At 37.1% G+C, this 5,627-nt stretch overlaps 1 non-coding gene across 1 annotated transcript; it reads right to left on the bottom strand.

The window, feature by feature from the left end:
• Window positions 1-4,275: 4,275 nt before the first annotated feature.
• TRNAM-CAU (transfer RNA methionine (anticodon CAU)) lies at window positions 4,276-4,348 on the bottom strand. The gene has a single exon. It is a non-coding gene; the product is annotated as a tRNA-Met (tRNA).
• Between the last annotated feature and the right edge of the window lie 1,279 nt (window positions 4,349-5,627).

The raw sequence follows: 5,627 nt of genomic DNA, 5'->3' as shown, positions 1-5,627 counted from the left end.
CATTGTAGTATGACTTCTTGTCGTTTTATTCTTGGATATGTTTTCATGATACCAGAATAGTATGTGTGTTTTAAACTTTGACACAGGCTTTATGAGGAGGAAGCCATACATGAATGTTTCAATTATATTAATCTGTAGCTTGTCTGATCATGGAGGATCGAAACCAGCATTGGAATGACAATGGAGATGTTTGAAATATTTCTGTGATCAAATATTATCACCAGGCAGGCCTCTGGATTGATGTAAACCCATATACTTAGGTCATTTTTTTTCCTTCAGATCATGGATGCATACATTGGGATTATTGCCTCTTAAATTGCAAAGTCATTTTGACTTGTCGAAGTCAGATGATATTTCAAAAATTTGAGTTGTTTTGATATTGTCTTCATTTATTTCTTTGTTTTCCATTCTATTGGTAAGAATTAAATTTCAATTTGAGGCTTAGGTGGGGGTGTCGTTGTCTAGTGGTTATGACTCTCGTCTTTCAATCTGAGGGACGTGGGTTCGATTCTAAGCCGTGGCGTGTTTTCCTTCATTAAGAAATTTACTCACATTGGTGTGCACTCAACCTAGGTGAGATGAATGGGTACCTGGTAGGAATTTATTCCTTGAAATGCTGTGTACGTAACAGCTGCTCTGCTAAAGCCAGGGTAATTATCCTGCATTACTGTAGAGTGCTTAGAGACTGGTGATAAAGTAAGTGTTCAGCGCTATATAAGCAAGTATGATTATTATTATTACATTTCTTAAACCAAGGGATGACACTAGGGTACTTTCATAGGAAGGGAAGGAGGAAAGACAAGTCCTTAAGGTAAATTGCCAATTCGTATACTGCCAACTCGTCCACTCACCACATGGTCGACTTTCATCAAGTCTCATGCCATTCCGTCCAACATTTCTTCTAACAACCATTTGGTCCAATAAACATTTGGTTCAATGTTCAATCACTTCATCTAATCACCATTTCATCTATGACCATTTCGTCTGATAGCCAGTTGGTCTAATATCCATTTCATTTTCATTCATTTTGCACAATGAACACTAGTCCAATTAGACCAAATGGTATATGGACTAAATGGCTATTGGACCAACTGGTTTTTAGACGAAATGGTGAGTGGATGAATTGGCAATTAGACCTTTGGACGAACTGATGGTAGACCAAATGATAGTACAATTGGAAATAAACCGACCTAAATGTGACATCATTTTTTCTCTCAATTGAATAATAGAGTTATAATAGATAAACTGATCCAGACCTCTCTTTTAGATACTTTTCTTTATTCATTGTCCTCTCCATTTTTAATTTTCTTTCTTTTTTCTGTTCTTAAAAAAAAATCAAGAGGGAGGGGTGCAGTTTCCTCATGCATAAACATGTTCCATGAAAGTCCCATTATTGACTCTTTGCTCATTTAACTATACGTGTATTAATATTTTCATAATTTGTGTCAATAAAAATGATAGGCAATTGAAAAGATGTTTCATTTAATACTATTTTAGTCGAGTAAGTAGGGAGAGGGGGTCATTTGGAGGGAAGGTGGGGCACTTTTTTATATATTTGTTTTGGTTTTATTTCTGGTTGAGTGAGAAGGGAGGGAGATCAGTCAGAAAGTGGGTGGGGAATTTGTTTCGACTTTCATCATGCGTTTCCCCCAATAGAAATACCATTCCTTGATAATCCGACCATTGATAAGATGATAATTCGCTAGTTTTGTTTTAGGTGAGTCAGAAGGAAGGGGGGAGCTTCAGTCAGAGGGTAGGTGGGGCATCAGTCAGAAGGTGCGTGGGGTATTTGTGTTGATATCCATTATTTCCATTAAGCGTTTTCCCCAATATTACTTTATAATGCAGCCATAAAAAATATAAAATTTCAGTTGGTTTTGATTTTCGTTGAGTGAGAAGGGGGGGGGGGGGGGTCAGTCAGAAAGTGGGTGGGGCATTTGTTTTGACTTCCATCATGTGCTTCTCCAATAAAAATATTCCTTTATTAATAATGCAGCCATTGCTATGATGATATTTTACTAGTTTTGTTATAGGTGAGTCAGAAGGGAGGGGGGGGGGGCTTCAGTCAGAGGGTGGGTGGGGCATCAGTCAGAAGGTGGGTGGGGTATTTGTGTTGATATCCATTATTTCCATTAAATATTTTCCCCAATATTACTTTATAATGCAGCCATCAAAAGGATAAAATTTCAGTTGGTTTTGATTTTCGTTGAGTGAGAAGGGGGGGGGGGGGTCAGTCAGAAAGTCGGTGGGGCATTTGTTTTGACTTCCATCATGTACTTCTCCAATAAAAATATTCTTTTATTAATAATGCAGCCATTGCTATGATGATATTTTACTAGTTTTGCTTTAGGTGAGTCAGAGGGGGGGGGGGGGCTTCAGTCAGAGGGTGGGTGGGGCATCAGTCAGAAGGTGGGTGGGATATTTGTTTTGATATCCATCATGTGTTTTCCCAGTGGAAGGTGAGAGATTAGCTCCTTGGAACGTGACTGGTAGATAGAGTGTGTGAATTGCTCGATAGGTGATACCCTGGATGGAGCTTGCAAGGGAGAAGATGGAATGCTCTTTGTCATGGAATAAGAAGATGATTGGGGGAGGGGTGTGGTTGTGTGTGTTTGGAGTGGTGGGGTGGTTGCAGTGATGGGGTGGTTGAAGTGGTGGGGACACAGTTGCTGTGATCAGAGATGATGATGAGATATGACAGATGTGTGAAAATAAGTTTCAATTTTTCATATACATAGATTTTGACTTAGGGGTCAAGCGACCCTCCCCCCTTACCTATACCCTAGTGATTAAATGAGAATGATAAAAGAGAGAGTTCTTCACAATCGAGGAGAAACACAGTGTTCAGTTGAATCATATGTATTTGATCAAAGAGGTATGTTTTAAATGAAGACATTATTTGTCCCAATAGGTAATCCTAGACTAGAGTTTCAAACTTCTGGACGATGGAGTATTATTTTTTTCAATAATTACTATCCCTTTACTTCCATATCATTCTCACTTCGTGTAATACATTGCCTAGTTAATTCCAACAATACTATATGATAGGTAGAGGGAAAGAAGTGTAATTATGGAGGAGAGAAGACATAAGAAATGCTGCAATCGGGAATAAAAGGAGGAGGAGAAGGTTGAGAAAACATCAACTGAAGCGAATCGTTCGAGCTGTAACCGCATAACAGTGAATATTCACGTGTTCATAACTCTTGCAAGATTATCCTAACCAGCTCCCCCTACCTTTCAATACTGTAGCCTCCTATAATTGGTCGTCTTCCAAATATAAGTTGGCAAAGTCAGTCTCCATTAATTCAGTCAATGATGGTACATTATATACCACTCAAGTCGCACAGTTAGTTTTATGTGGATGTGACACGATATGTGTTGCTCAGTGGGAGATATTGTAACAGAGGCCCTAATCATGTAATTTCATCGCAACGGGAGTCCATACATAGCGGTGTTATTTCCAATGTTAAGTCACGTACGAATGGTATGGTACTTCTTTTGACTTAATTTGACTTAATTTGATTTAATTAAGAATTAATTACGGGAATGGTACCGCGGAAATCTTTTTTTTATACATTTTATTTGCTTTATTAGGTTATTTCTACAAGAAAAGTTGTGGATGTTCCATTTCATGAACGTGTATTAATCTATTTGATTTGACAGTACAATTTTCATTACGTAACAAACATAATATATCGGTAATTGATTTTGGTATGAATCATAAAGAAAAAAGAAAAAGAAATTAAAAAGTCATTCTAAACAAGTATGATCTACTACCAACAAAGAAAATTTAACATTTACAGTTTGCAGGAGAAGGATTGTCATTATAAGCAGATTGCTTGAATAACGTGTTTAATTCGAATGAAATGAATGAGTGAACAGTAGCGAAGTATTGCACTACGGTGCAGAATGAATTCAAGAACACAGTAAATGTATTGAAATTGCCATCAAATGACAATAACAGCTGGGAGGACTTTGTCGAATATTTGTGAACCGGAAAAGCAGTTCGTCCTGAGTTTCGGAGCTGACGAAAGTGGCAAATGATGTCGTTTGTCCAGTCTTGAACGAAAGTGCTGTTCTGATTCGCCAATTTTCGACAAAGACGTCTTGGTTGTTCATTGTCATGAGGGGCATTTGACAATACAATGTCTATGTTGTTGAAAGCGTCGTGCGTCGCGGTGCGAAAAAACAAATACGTTAGAGCCAAATCACACACACGCGCGCACACGCCCAAACACCCCACACTCCCTCACTGATGAAAACAAAAATGCAACCTGCCCCGTGTGAGGTTCGAACTCACGACCTTCAGATTATGATACTGACGCGCTGCCTACTGCGCCAACGAGGCTGCTATTATGTACACTCTAAGTACAAATCAGTCAAAATGACTAGTTAATAGAGTCAGCTGGGTGCAACTGTTATTCTAGTCATATTTGACTATTTTCTAGTCGTATTTTACTAGAACAGAGTTATTTCTGACCAGAATAATTATATGTCAGAAATGTGACTAGACATGTCAGTTGCACCCAGCTGATTACTGGTCTAGTCAATTATGGTTGATTTATTTTAAAAGTGTAGTTTTGTCTTAGTCTATTAATGAATTCATTAGTTTCTTTTCTTATATACCAACATGTTTGTTTACACGTCCCCCACCACATCATATCAGTCGTTTTGTTTTTATAATGTTGTTCTTCTTCTTCTAAAAGCACAAAATGCCCATCAGTTGTCTATTGAACTTGATGACGTTTCCTTCTTTATTCTCATGTTTTTGTTCATGATCTCTCCCCCGCATCATCTCTCTATATCTGTTATTTATAAATATCTTCCCCTCTCACCCCCTACCCTTCCCTTCCCTCCCTCTCTACATTTATCTTTTTCTTTCCCTGTATCTATGTTTCTATCCTTTCGCTTTCTCTTATACAGTATAATCTGAATATCACATCATTCTTTCTCTTTTCATTTCTTTCTTTAATTCGAATCCCTTCTCCCATCCTCTCATTATATCTATATCCACTCCTGTTCCAGTTACAATTAATAAAGCAGAAGCACTGACTTCACTTTTTTCAGCAATAATGTTTCTTTATTTCGTGAATTCAAGTATATATTGCAGTCAAGGAAAATCGGAGAACCATGCAGTATTCCCTACGTATTTCAAACCATTCAGCTATGAAAATTTCACTATCCTATTATGTATATATATATTATGAGATATAAATCATAATTTATAGACAAATTTATCTTTTAGCTCACATTTTTGCTACCGGTACTTCAGTATAATGGAAACTTCTAAAATCATAATTGTTGTTGCTAAATATTACATTTACATTTATTTGCATTGAGAAGGCTATATTACATCGCCAAAGCACATATCATATTATATTTACATTCATGTTTATTACACATAGAATAGAATCATTTTCTGCCAGTTGATATAACGATCATATATTTACACATATTTGCCTTCATTCCTTGTGCTCCTTTGAAAATATTTTCGCTGTCATTCAACAGTCTTTGATGACCGTTTTGAAATACGAACTGATTTTCACATCATCGCCAAGAAACATTTCACTTTTCATTGACTTATCAGAGGGACAAGATCTTCTTTGCAATCTACTATGAATTCATAT

This window comes from Lytechinus pictus, chromosome 7, assembly GCF_037042905.1.
Source record: "Lytechinus pictus isolate F3 Inbred chromosome 7, Lp3.0, whole genome shotgun sequence".
NCBI classification, from domain to species: Eukaryota; Metazoa; Echinodermata; class Echinoidea; order Temnopleuroida; family Toxopneustidae; genus Lytechinus; species Lytechinus pictus.
Note: the sequence above shows the minus strand (reverse complement) of the source record. Positions and strands in the feature narration are given on the sequence as shown.